At 48.1% G+C, this 14,434-nt stretch overlaps 1 pseudogene; it reads left to right on the forward strand.

Moving 5' to 3' along the window:
• Nucleotides 1-2,534: 2,534 nt before the first annotated feature.
• Nucleotides 2,535-2,864, forward strand: LOC100952062 (annotated as a pseudogene).
• The last annotated feature ends 11,570 nt before the right edge of the window (nucleotides 2,865-14,434 follow it).

Raw genomic sequence — 14,434 nt, forward strand, 5'->3', positions numbered from 1 at the left:
GAACTGTTGTCTGGTGCTGGAAAAGACACAGGGGTTAGAGAAGCTTCATTTAGGCACAAGTTACAGCTCCTGGCTATGGGGTCAGTGTTCATGCATCAGCAGTGTATAGGAAGTAAGGTTTAAAATAGGAACACACAGGTGGCACCTGTGGCTCAAGGAGTAGGGTGCCGGTCTCATATATCAGGGGTGGCAGGTTCAAGCCCAGCCCTGGCCAAAACTGCAAATAAATAAATAAAGTAACACTGCTTTAAAAAAAAAAAATAGGAACACACATCAAAGGAGGTCATATATCGATCAATTGATGAAAATGTTGTGATACATGGCTGGCAGGAACCTAACCTGCATTTCCCTAGGAGCAATGTATGGTCCAGTATTAGCTCATTCAGGGTTCATGGTGACTTCACAGGACCTGCTGCCAGTAATGTTAAATCGACTGCAGTCTGGTAAGAAGGGACTGGCTCATGGCAGAGCTCCTTGGCATGGCAGATGCGGCCTCGGTTGGCCAGCTTGGTCATGTTCCTCACCGTCCCCTATTTGCTGGCTACTATCCTAACTCATTATCCTCTTCACAGTTCAATAAATCATGGCCTCTCCCTTGCTGTTATGCCTTCCTCAGGCCAGGTAGTGTTCTCATCTCTCCTGAATACCCCTGTTTGTCCTTCAAGGCTCCACTCAGATGCCCCTTGTCAAGATGCCCCTTACCTTTCAAGGTTAGGAGTCACCCTGAGTGTCCCTCCTAATCAATGCACTGGGCTGTGATCACTTGTGAACACGCCTACTCCCTCCAGAGCACGGCCCTGGAAGGCCTGGACTGCACTGTGTTCACCTTCATATCCATGGCCTGAAACCCAGTATGGGTCGCACAGTACGGGTACTTCATGAACAGTCGACGAGTGGCTGGCAGGCTGGCTGGATGGAAGAACAACTGGGTGACACGTTTCTGAGGCAGGTGCTGCCTGTGGATTAGAGCATAGCCTGGGAGTTGAGTTTATTAGCAGCCCAGAGAAGTGTTAACACAGCCAGGGGAAACCCCGCAACAGCTACAAACCTAAAATGCACAGAACACACGCACAAACCCTTTTTTAGAGGACCTAGTGTGGAAAGGCTGGTCAGCTGTGCTCTCTGGCTTTCAAAAAGTCCTGAATCATCGTTTAGACTGAACGGCCTTTTATTAAATATCACTCCCCTCCCTTTCAAGGTCACTGTCAAGCTTTATTGGATTCAGAACAGACCAGGGGAAACCTGGATGTCAAGAAGCGAGGGCATCTCTTCCTTCCTCCAGTCCCCTGTGTCTTTTGATTATAGCTGAACAAGCCGAGAGGCCAGGAGGAGACCAGCAACTCAACAAACCCACGATGACTTTTTCTTAAGCTCACGGGCAAATTCAAACTGAGTTGAAGTTGGTCAATTCTTGCTGACAGAGTATACAGCTGAGTTACACACACACACACACACAATTCCTGCCCATTCTGGGGTGCACTGCTCTTTTCTCTGTGTACATTATTTGCTGTTTACCCTCTGCCAGCCTTTCTAGTTCATTTCTTTTTTTTCCTTAGGTCCCTGGATGATTCTTAAGTAGGGAAGCCCAAGGTCAGGCCCTTTGGTGCCCCCACAACCTCCCATCCCTTCCTTGTCCTCCTCCCCAGCCACCCCACCAGCTGCCAACCCCATCCCCCCTCTGTCATCTGACTGTTCTCCATGCAGCTGAAATTCTCACTCCATTATTGCATGTGTGCACGTGTGTGTGTGAGAGAGAGAGAAGGGGGAAGGTTATGACTGAAACAGTGTCAAAATGAAAAATTCGAGAACCCAAGTCCTACAGTCTGAAAAGCTCTGAACCAACTTTAGGGATTGTTCTGTTCAAGCTTCTCATTTTACAGATAGGGAAACTGAGGCCCAAAGAAGAAAGGGCCTGAGTGATTTAGTGGCAGAGCCAGATTTAAATTCAGGCTTTAAGGGTTCCCAGGATAACACCAACACTTTCACCAAAATTGTGAAAGTTCTCTGCGAAGTTCAAAGTTTGCAGGACAGAGTTCTCAGCTGTGGGTGATTTTGCCCTGGGGACATTTGGCGAAGTCTGGAGACATTTTGGGTTGTCATTGCTGGGGAGATGGTGCTCCTGGGATCCGGATAGTCAAGACCAGTGTTAAAAAAAAAAAAAAAGACCAGTGTTAACCAGTTTCCAGATATGGCACCTGGCCACGGGCACTGTCCATGTGTGACAGCCAGGGCGGAATGCAGGGCAGACGTTTTGCTTGTTGTGGTTCGGGGATTTCTATTTATGTTTTGCTTTGTTTCTATAAGGTGAACTTTTCGTTACTCTAGTCCAGGGTTTCTCAATTGTGGCATAATTTTGGACCCTGTGCATCTCTGCTGGGGGGACTGTGCTGTGTGGGGCAGGCTGCCCTTTGATGCTAGATTAAGGTGACCAGACATCCCGCTTTTGGCGGGACAGTCCTGATTTTTAACAATTTGTCCTGCGTCCTGTGGCGTTTTAAAAATGTCCTGATTTTTGGAGCTAGTCCAGGTCAAAAATGGCGGCGGCTGTGTTCAGGCTTTCTGGGCTGTTGGGTCAGTCCCACCCACAGTTGGGGTGGCCCATGTCTAGTGGTGCCCACGGTGAGGAGGGCTCAGCTCGCATGTGAAGGGCCCTCACCTTCTTCATCGCCCTTCCCGGGGTGGGAGTGAGTATGCTGAATGTCTACTTGAAATCCTGCCATGGAGAACATGAGAGACCTGAGTTCATCCCTTACTCCCATCTTTGCATCAGGACCAAGCCCTTTCCCTGGGGAGATGTAACCATACTATTCCATAACCCTCACGTGAATCCACTTCCAACTGGTTATGAAGATGAATAAAGAGAACCTAGACTACTACCCAGACATTGGGGACCACAGCATCAGTTTGGACCATTGCTCTGCACGTGGACCAGAGAAAGTGTATGGGACCTTAAGCTCACCTTCTTTTATCATATGATTACCAGTCTTCTGTCCTTTTACTTGTAGCAGGAGATGGTTTAAATAAATAAACTAAGATTGGTCAAAAAAAAAGACACCCCCCCCACCCCCGTCAATGGTGTCCCGCTTTACCAATGTTAAAATCTGGTCACCTTATGCTAGATGCCAGTAGCACATCTAAATACCTAGTCCTGGTGGGGCACGGTGGCTCCTGCCTATAATCCCAGCACTCTGGGAGGCCAAGGTGGGTATATTACCTGAACTCATGAGTCTGAGACCAGCCTGAGCCAGAGCAAGACCTCACCTCTAAAAATAGCCAGGTGTTGTGGCAGGCACCTTTAGTCCCAGCTACCTGGAGGATGAGGCAGGAGGATCGCTTGAGTCCCAGAGTTTGAGCCGTGATGCCACAGCACTCTACCAATGGCAACAGAATGAGACTATGTCTCAAAAAAAAAAAAAAAAAAATATATATATATATATATATATATATATACACCTAGTTCTTATCCCTCAGTCCCATCCATTGCCCTGCTCAGAACTGGTACATGAACTTCTGACTAATTGGTTTGGTGTGTAGCTCTCCTGAGAAACACTCTTACCCAGGCCAGGTGTGAGAGTGAGACTGTCATGTGTGGTGCTGTGTACGCATGGGGGGCTGTGCTGGATGATAGGGCAGCTCTCCTCTTCTGCGGTGCACACAGAGCCCCAAATTTCCTGGCCTCTTGGGGGGCCACGTGACTCCAGACCAATGAGCTGTGAAGGAAAGTGACAGGTGTCACTTCGGACCTGGAAGTCATTATGGAAGCTCCAAACTCCCTGCTGATCCTCACGGGACATGTAGCCTGAGCAGAAAACAAACTTGTCAAACACTGGAGATTTGGGTATTGTTTGTTACTGGGCAATAATCTAACCTATCCTGACAGTTACAGGCGCATACACGGACATTGGCCCATGCTCAAAGGAAACATCCCATTCAAACCAGCAATTGGAGTCCATTCAAATGGAGAGATTATATAGGGTTAAAAAAAAGCTCATGAAGTTAATTAACATTTTATTGAGTTAAAAACAACAGCAAGCTAAGAAAACAACTTGTGTTATGTTTCCGTTGTTTACCAATTCAGGAGGGTTACACAGAGCGTGAGCACAGCGAGTGCCCTTTCCTCGTGCTGCGTGACAGGGGACTGGGCTCTCACGATGGCATAGAGGGGCTTTTGTGTCCAACAATAGCATCTCCAGACCTGTGTGCTTTGCTTGTTCATCCACAATAACTTCTTTCTCTTGCAAGTTAGGGCTGGTGACTGTGAGTTTGGAATATGGAATCAAAATTATGAATCAACTAAAGTAGAAAACGTACACTAAAGAATTACAAATATAGGGGAGTATTCCTCTTTAAGTAAAGAAAGTGTGAAAGTCCAAATTAGATAAACCAGGGAGAGCCACCAAGGACTGAAGCAACTTTTATAAAAATTCTTTTAGCCCCAGTCCTGCTGGTGCCCTGAAGTGTTTGCTTACAGGTACCAAAATGCCCGAGGGAGCAGTGATGGGAAGAGAATTGCAGAGCTGGGATTCATTACCCCTGAAGCCCAGCCCGCTGCATAAAAGTATTTTCCAGATGAATGCACAAGAGAGAAAATGAAATGTATTATTCATGTGTGCCTTTGGCTTAAACTTTCAGTCTTTAAAAAAAAGTGAAGCACATTTGTCCAGGAGAACTCTTTGTTATCACACTTTTTCTCAAATAATTTGCAACACTTACAAAGCCAAGTGTTGGTTAATCTGTAGGATTCCCTTATTGCCATGGTACTTCTAACAAGTTGGTATAACTAGCTGATACTACTAACTAGCTGGTATAAACACTTCAGAACACCAGTAGGATTAGGGCTAATCTCTCTGTGCCTATTTCTTGGGATAAGGGGCTCTTAGGTCTAAAAACATTCTGATTCTTTGACTCTGTCTCTAAAAAAAAAAAATTAGAATGTAAAAGAAATGAGACTCTGTTCCTGACTCCACCTGCCTGCCCTCTCCAGAGGGAACTCTTGCCAATGGGAAGAGGATCTTTCCACATTTCTGGGTTGGCCTATATATACATTTTTTTTCAGTAGGCCAGGGCGGGTTCGAACCCACCAGCCCTGGAGTATGTGGCCTGCGCTCTAACCACTGAGCTGCGGTTGCCCGGCCTAGATATACATTTAGAAATGTATAGCTTTATTTCTTTACATCAAAAAGATGGAACCAGATACATTGTTTTACAACTTACTGCTTTGGAAACCTTCCCATTTTTGTTCACATGAGTATATTGGATTCTTTTTACCTGCTGTGTAGTATTTCAGGGTTAGACACATTATATCATTTAACATTTCCTGTGCTGGCCATTTAGGTTCCTCTTGGTTATCATAGACAAGACTGTGACAATTAGCCTTGGACATGCCTCTTTGCATACAACTGCAAGATCTAAGGAGGGTGAATACCAAGCCTTGGAATTCCTGGCTCAACAGGCATAACCAGTGAAATTGTTATCCATACTGCCAGAGAGCTCTCCAAACAGGAGCTCTGTTCCTCCCACCAAGCAGCCTGCTTCCCCTTAGTGACACCACTGCCACTGTTCCTCTTGAGTAGCCAGGACTATAGGCAGGAGCCACTGCACCCAGATAATTTTAAAATTTTTTGTAGACACAGGGTCTCGCTATGTTGCCCAGGCTGGTCTCAAATCCGTGGCCTTTAGTGATTCTCCTGCCTTGGCTTCCCAAGGTGTGGTGTGGGCCCAGCCTTATCTTATCAATCTTGATCCTTCTTGACACTCTGTTGGGTAAACAATGATCCCTCTTTGTTGTTTTCTGTTGCTGTAGAAGCTGTTGTTTACCTTTCTATTTTGAAATAAGTTGAGGCTTGCAGAAAGTTGCAAAAAATAGAGCTCTCCTAGGCTTTCCCTAGTGTTTGCATGTTAATGACTAAAACTAAGAAATGAACTACACCAGACTCTACTCAGATGTCTCCATTTTTCCTACTCTGCTTGTTTTAAACTTTATTTCCCTAATTGATAGAGAGATTGAACATCTTTTCGTATGTTTGTTGACCATCTGTATTTCTTTTGTAAAATATCTGTTCAAATTCTTGGCTTATTTTCCCCCTTTTGGATTGTCTTTTTCTAGTGATTTGTGGGAGTTCTTTTTTTTTTTTTTTTTTTTGAGACAGAGCCTCAAGCTGTCCCCCTGGGTAGAGAGCCATGGCTTCACTGCTCACAGCAACCTCCAAGTCCTGGGCTCAAGCGAGTCTCCTGCCTCCGCCTCCCAAGTAGCTGGGACCACAGGCGTCCGCCACAACGCCTGGCTATTTTTTGGTTGCAGCCATTATTGTTGTTTGGTGGGCCTGGGCTGGATTCAAACCCGCCACCTTAGGTGTATGTGGCTGGTGCCTTAGCTGCTTGAGCTACAGGTGCTGAGCCATTTTTGTGGGGGTTCTTTAAAAGATCATTTGTTCCTGATCTGGGAAGAGAACCCAAGTTCCACTTGTTTACCTGTTTCTGCCACACATGCCCTATCCTCAGTTCTCCTTGACTCTGGGTTGCTTCCTTCCTCCTTTGGCCCATACACAGGGGCCCCCAGCTGGCAGAGACCATGTTCTCATCAGCATCCCTCAGGGAAGCACAGCACCCTGGCTGCTCACTCCTCATTTCACTCATCGTGGGTGGCAACCCATAGGAACTGTATTAAAGGGCCGTGGCATTAGGAAGGTTGAGAACCACTGCATTAGAGGCTGTCCGGGTGGGTCTTGTGTGGATACAGCTTGCTTTCTGGAAAGTCTCTTCTCCTTTGGTAGAAACAGACAGCCCTGCTGCCAGGGCTTGAGAATGCACCACTTGGCTTCCGGTCCCCTCCTTAATTGCCACCCTGGCAATCATACAACCTCTGGCACTCGCAGAACGGAAGCTGCAGAAGGGAGGGTGTGTGTAATTCCATTCAAGATGCGACGCTGTTCAGGATGCTCCGATGCCCATTAGGACATGATCTCATCCTTCAGCTATGGCTCTGGAAATCGGCAGGAGGCTGTGGGTAGGCCTGGTGCTCCATGGCCAGGTGCAAGGCAGCACCCTTTTGTCCTTTGTAGCTTTGACAAGGATGGAGATGGGGTGGGGACACCCTTTGTCCCTAGTCTAGTCCTATATCTTTGTTGGAGAGAGTGACATAGGGGGTTACTGACCCCTGTAGATAGCCATGAATAGGGTGACCAGACATCCCGATTTTGGCGGGACAATCCCACTTTCCAATAATTTGTCCTGCGTCCCACAGCATTTTAAAAAAGTCCCGATTTTTGGAAAGAATGCACGAACGGGCTGGAGAACAAGAAGGGAATATACAGTTTTCATATGGCTATTTCGCCAGAATATGAGTTTTATATTATTTTTGTTAATTTAATAATGTTAAACTGTAATAAATAATTGCTGAGAAGTGATTATCGAGAACTGCTTATCAAAGTTTGCCTTGTTGTCAGGCCCTGCCTGCCCCGTCCCCTGCCCCGCGCCCCCATTCCGCCCAGCTCTGCCCTGGCTCTGCCCCCCGGCCATGTTGTCCCCGCCTTACAGATGTTAAAATCTGGTCACCCTATCCATGAAGAACCCAGAAGTGTGACCTTATTTGGAAAAAGGGTCTTTGCAGATGTCATTTGAGAACCTCAAGGTGCGATCTCCCTAAATTATCCAGGTGGGCCAGAAATTCTGTGATATTTGTACTCATAAGAGAAAGGCAGAGGGGAGTTTGAGAGATGACACACACAGCAGGGGAGAAGACCACATCATGGTGGAGGTGGAGATTGGAGTGATGTCACCACAAGCCAAAGGCTGCCCGAGTCACCTGGGAGAGGAAGAGTAGCAGGCTCTGTGGGGAGCACACCTGAATCTCATGTTTCTGGCCTCCAGACAATAAAAAAAGAAATTTCTGTTGTCTTAAGCCACTTTATTTATGGGAATTTGTTATAGCAACCATAGGAAACTAATGCAGTTAGGAGGAGCTAGGGTGCCAAAACTTATAATCCTTGAGAGGACAGCAGAAGTCATCTGCCCCATTGTTGTCTGAATAGGAAAGTGAGAGCTACGTGGAAAGGTGATGTGCCTCTGACCAGTGTAAACACACAGCACTGGGTTACATTTAGGTAGCTTATATGGCAATTTCCCCTTGCAGTCTCCATGGGTGACAAGTGACAGGCAGGATGCTGGCCCTTCATCCCAGGATATTGGGACGGGGCAGGGCTCATGCTGAGCACCTGTGTGAAGCAGGTTGCCTTTGCTTTCCCAGGCCCCTTCCAGATCCTTAGCTCCTGGGGCTGCCTGAGGTCTTGGTGGCTACAGCCCCCATGGCTCCCTCATGGCCCCAGGCTGGATTTCATTTCTTCCTCAAAACTCAGTGGCCAGTGAGCCTTCAAGGCTTCACTCCCAGCTGTATTTATCACCTGTAGGACAAACTTGTATCAGACAGTGGCTTAATGTTTCTTCTAGGTTCTCAACCTTCCTAATGCCACGGCCCTTTAATACAGTTCCTGTGGGTCGTGACCCACAGGTTGAGAACTGCTGTTCTAGGACGTTTATATGTGACCAGCAGGGTCCTGAGGTATGATATCTGAAGTCAAAAAGTCACCTTTCTGACTTAGGAATTTTATGGCAATGATAAGACTGTAGTGTATTGAATATGTATGTCTCCCACTCCCAATTCATAGCATATGTTGAAATCTTTTCTTTTTTGGTCTCACTCTGGTTTCCCAGGCTGGAGTGTAGTGGTTACATCAGCTCACTACAACCTTGAACTTCTGGGCTCAAATGATCCTCCTGTCTTAGCCTCCTGAGTAGTTGGGACTACCAGGTACATACCACCATGACCAGCTAATTTTTCTTTTCGAGACAGGGTCTCACTATGTTGCTCAGGCTGGTCTGGAATTCCTGACCTTTAGTGTTCCTCTGGCTTCAGCCTCCCAAAGTGCTAGGATTACAGGCATGAGCCACTGCACCTGGCCTGTATGTTCAAATCCTAACCCCCAAGATGATGGTATTAAGAGGTGGGGCCTTTAGGAGGTGATTAGGTCATGAGTCCTCACGAGTGGGATTAACGCCCTTGTAAAAGAGTCTTCAGCGAGCTTATTTGTCCCTCTGCTGTGAGCAAGAAGATGGCTGTGTATAGATGAGAGAGGGCCCTTGCAAGACACCAAATCTGCCAGCACCTTGACCTAGGATCTCCCAGCCTCCAGAACTGTGAGAAATAAATGTCTGTTGTTTATAAGCCACCCTGTCTATGGTATTTTGTCACTGAAGCCCAAAGGAACTAAGATAAGGACCTCTAAGGGTGCCACACGGTGATTGCTTGCTCTTGAGGGCTAGGAGGAGCCTGGGCAGAGCTTCTGCAACCAGCCCTTTTTTTTCTCCTTCCCTGCCCATATAACCTTTGGTTAAATCCTTTTATTTTTAATTGTTGGGAAATCATTGAGGGTATAAAGAACTAGGTTACACTGCTTGCATTTGTTAGGTAAAGTCCCTCTTATTATTGTATCCTGCCCCCACAAGGTGTGTCACACACCATGACCCCCCCAACCCCTCCCTCCTTCCTTCTCTCCACTCCCTCATTCCCCAACCCCCTACCAGGTACCATGTACTAGCATCAATTGTCTTTCTAGCACAAAAATAGAGAAATAGACATCTGAAATAAATAGAAAACCATGAGATGAAACTAGTATCTTATAGCCACCTGATCTTTTTTTTTTTTTCTGAGACAGTCTCAAGCTGTGGCCCTGGGTAGAGTGTCGTGGCATCACAGCTCACAGCAACCTCCAACTCCTGAGCTCAAGCAAGCTTCCTGCCTCTGCCTCCCAAGTAGCTGGGACTACAGGGGTCCACCACAATGCCTGGCTATTTTTTGGTTGCAGCCATCATTGTTTGGCAGGCCTGGGCTGTATTTGAACCTTCCAGCTCAGGTTTATGTGGCTGGTGCCTTAGCTGCTTGAGCCACAGGCACCGAGCCAGCCACTTGATCTTTGATAAACCAATCAAGAACATACACTGGGGAAAGAATCCCTATTCAACAAATGGTGCTGGGAGAACTGGATAACCACAGGTAAAAGACTGAAACTGGACCTGCACCTTTCTCCACTCACTGAAATTGATTCAAGATGGATAAAAGATCTAAATCTAAGGTTAAATCTTTTTTTTTTATGGGGCCGGGTTCGAACCTTCCACCCTTGGTACATGGGGCCTGTGCCCTACCCACTGAGCCACAGGCACCACCCTAAGTTTGAATCTTTTAAGCCAGATCTCAGGTCATCAGGGTGGTGACTTGACCAAAATATAACCAAATCACAGAAACCTGGTTCCTCCTTCAGCCAGTACCAGTGATGCAACTTCCAACCCATTACCCATGTTTCTGGGCCACTCTGGCCAACCCCAAAGAAGGACAAGAATTGTTGGATCTACAATAGAACACAGGAAGTCAGAAGTCAATGAAGACCCAGCAGCCAAAACTCAGAGCCCACAAAGGGCCCGAACTTGCCCCTGGATAGCCCCTACTCTGGCTCCAGCATGCAGGTGTGGTGATGAGCTGATCTTTTAGTTTCTGGGTAGTCTGTCCCCTCAAGCTGGGACTCTGAGTCAGAGCCACCCAGCTAAGCAGCACTCAGACACCTGACCTACAGAAACTATGAGATAATAAATGTTTACCCCTGTTTTAAGCTGCAGTGTTTCAGGTTAATTTGTTACTCAGCAAGAGATAATTCATACAGGGCACATGGTGAAAGGTAAGTCACCTCCCACCTCTGACCCCCAGCATCCCAGAGGCACCCACTGATAGAAGTTTCTTGTGTGTCTTTTCATTTTTTTAGACAAAATGGGGATACTTTATGCATGGTTCTTCGTTCTGTTCTCTTTTATGTCCTGGAGTTGGTTCTGTATATACATGGAGAGCTTCCTCCTGATTGGTGGCGGCATAGTGCTTCAAAGTGCCATGACTTGCTTGTTGGGTTGTAATGATTGATTATCAAAGGACAGACCCAGGCAGCACCCGTAGCTCAGTGGTAGGGTGCAAGCCACACATACCGAGGCTGGCGAGTTCGAACTCAGCCTGGGCCAGCTAAAACAACAACGACAAATGTAACAAAAAATTAGCCAGGGCTCGGCACCTGTGGCTCAAGTGGCTAAGGTGCCAGCCACATACACCTGAGCTGGCGGGTTCGAATCCAGCCTGGGCCCACCAAACAACAATGGGAGGCAGAGGCAAGAGAATGGCTTGAGCCCAGGAGTTGGGGGTTGCTGTGAGCTGTGATGCTACAGCACTCTAGCCAGGGTGACAGCTTGAGGCTCTGTCTCAAAAAAAAAAAAAAAAAAAAAGTAGCCAGGTATAGTAGACTGAATACCATGCTTGTGAGAACAGTCACTGGTTCTTGAGGGAAACTGGCAGCAGGACAATCTCCTGGCCGGTATGAAGCTGTTTTGCAGCCTGGAGAAAAGCCCTCAAGCAATGGAGTGGTCTAATGGGATAATACCGGTTCCTCATTAGTAAGCAAGTGCTGGACCTTGAACATTTGTGACGCCAGGGAGGGAGTGGAGCCCCGTTGGGAAAGAGCACGTAGCGATCATTAAGCACGTAGTCCTTGGACACGGGGCCCCCACACCTGGTGTACATCGTGTCAGTAATAGCTGCTGCAGAGGGTGTTCAGGAGGTTCCTGCAGCCACGCTGGAGTTTACTCAGTGGTTCGGCTCGCATGCACCGCTGGGAAGCCGCACCTCTTGAGAGCTTGTACATTCATCAGTTCGCGTACTGCCTGCTGTGCGCCGTGTTGGTGTGACATAGCCGCACCGACAGCCCGGCATTGCGGTGGGTGCCTGTAGTCCCCGCTACTTGGGAGGCTGAAGCAAGAAATCGCTTAAACCCAAGAGTTTGAGGTTGCTGTGAGCTGTGAGACCACAGCACTCTACTGAGGGCTACATGGACTCTGACTCAAAAAAAAAAAAAAAAAAAGATAGGCCCAGATCTTGACTCCAATAGGAGCCAGACATGGCCCTTTCAGTCCCTCTTATCACAGGACTGATGTGGTGCCTGGAAGGACCCAAACTGGGCAACGTGGGCAGCTTCCCCTAGCAACATAAGAGAGCCGCTCCTCTTTGCTCCCCTGGTGTCTAGCCCTGGCCTCGATTGCAGTCCTTGGGATTCTACTTGCTTGTTTACAACCACTAGAGCAGAGAGAGTGGCTCTGCCAGGACTGTCCATATCCTCTAACCAGGGCTCAGCAGACCACTAAGTCCAACCTACCACCCATTTTCTGACATTTTCATAGAATACAGCCCTGTTGTATTGGCTTTCTATTGCTGCGGAACAAATTGTCACAAACACATCTATTATCTCAAGTTTCTGTGGCTTACCTGTTCCGGTCTCACCAGGCTGAATCCCAGGACTGTGCGCTCACTTGAGGCTCAGGTGCTCTTCCAAACTCATCCAGGTTGTTGAAAGGATTCCATTCCTTGTGGTCGTGGGACCATGGGTCACTCTCTCCTCCTTCACGGCCAGGAAGGGAGCATCTCTGTGACTTCTGCCCCCTCTGACCTCTAAAGTCTCTTTTAAGAACTCACCTGATTATGTCAGGCCCATTTGGGATAAACTCACCTTTCATTAATGCAAAGTCAATAGATTGGGGACTTCCCTTATGTCTGCAGAATTTCTTCACCTTTGCCACGGAGTGTGACCTGATTATAGGAGTGATGGCCCATCGTAGTCCCAGGTTCTTTTGTACTCCAGTGGAGGCCTTACATTGAGAGTTTCACTGGGGAGGGGCCACTGAGAACTCCACCCACCACGTGAGCCTGTCCCTTATTGTGTATTGTCATGGCCACTCAGGTGCTGCAACAGCAGAGTCGAGATGGAGACCACCAAGCCTGAACTTCTGTACAGACTGGCCGCTTAGGAACAGTTTCCCAGGCTCTGTTTTAGAGCGCTGGTTCTCAGACCTTGGTGCACATCCGAATCACCTGAAGGGCTATGAAATCAATGTCTAGGCTCCATCCCCAGATTTCTAATTTAGCAGGTCTGGGGTAGGGTCTGGAAATGTGCATTTCTAATGAATTCCCAGGTGGTGCTGAGGCTGCTTGACCAGAGACTACTCTGGGAGAACCATTACTTTATTGCTGCACTTCTTAAACTTTGCTATGCACATGAATCCCCCAGGGATCCTGATAAACTTCAGAGGATGATTCAGTAGAACCATCTCCAAAAGGAACGACCTTCCCATCAACTGCCCCCACTTCCCTGCCCCTCTCCAGCCACAGCTAATTGGGTCTGCAGTGGACTCCTGAATCAAGGACCCATGGGCTCACCCATAGCCAATAACAGGACACCAACCAAATAGGGTCCTTAGTGTAAGCCAGCTGGATTCTCTCTCAAGATCCTGGACAGAGGCTGAATAGTCACCATTGCCCTTTCGTGGTGATCCCAGGGCTGAGAGGCAACGACTAGAGTTAAGCCAGCATCACAACGGCCAAGGGCAGAATGGATGAGCAGGGAGGGCAGGGGAGGAAGCCGGGGCACAGAGCTTTCTTTTTTTTTTTTTTTTTTTTTTTTGAGACAGAGCCTCAAGCTGCCCCCCTGGGTAGAGTGCCTTGGCATTACAGCTCACAGCAACCTCCAACTCCTGGGCTCAAGCGAGTCTCCTGCCTCAGCCTCCCAAGTAGCTGGGACTACAGGCGCCCGCCACAACGCCCGGCTATTTTTTGGTTGCAGCTGTCGTTGTTTGGCGGGTCCGGGCTGGGGATTCGAACCCGCCACCTTAGGTGTACGTGGCTGGCGCCTTAGCCAGTTGAGCTATAGGCGCCAGGCCAGAGCTTTCTAATTCTTTATTTCCCTGTATTCTGAGAGATCTCAGTGTCCTTCCAAATAGGCTCCTCTTTTGGCCAGAATGGACTCGTGTCATGAAGCCAAAGGGCCTTAATCAGAATGTATCTGTACCCCCTCCGCCCACCCTCACGTCTTGTTTAATGTTTCTCTCCAGGACCTTGGACAGTGCCCAGCCTGGGGAGCTGGGTGTGGAAGGACTCTCAGTGGATACACACGTATGGGAATTCAGGGAAAGTGGAGGAAGCAGAGCAAGGAGCAGCATGTCACAAGAACCCAGGCCCAGGGTGTGCAGGAAGTAGGGAGTGAGGCTGCCTGGGAGGGAGGGCTGCTCTCGGATGGCCTTAAATGCCCAGCCAAGGGGTCGAGAGGGCTTGGACAGGTGGTAAGGAGGTATTGGAGATCTCGCAGCTGGAGAGATGTGACGAAGGATAGCTGTGTTTTTAACTTTAACAAAGTGAGACCCTGTCTCTAGTAAAAATGGAAAAGCTAGCTAGGTGTTGTGGCGGGCGCCTGTGGTCTCAGCTACTTGGGAGGCTAAGACAAGAGGATCACTTGAGCCCAGGAGTTTGAGGTTGCTGTAAGTTATGACGCCATGACACTCAACTCCAGGGAGACTGAGGTTC

This window comes from Otolemur garnettii, unplaced genomic scaffold, assembly GCF_000181295.1.
Source record: "Otolemur garnettii isolate 467f Iridium unplaced genomic scaffold, OtoGar3 scaffold00018, whole genome shotgun sequence".
Taxonomy (NCBI): Eukaryota; Metazoa; Chordata; class Mammalia; order Primates; family Galagidae; genus Otolemur; species Otolemur garnettii.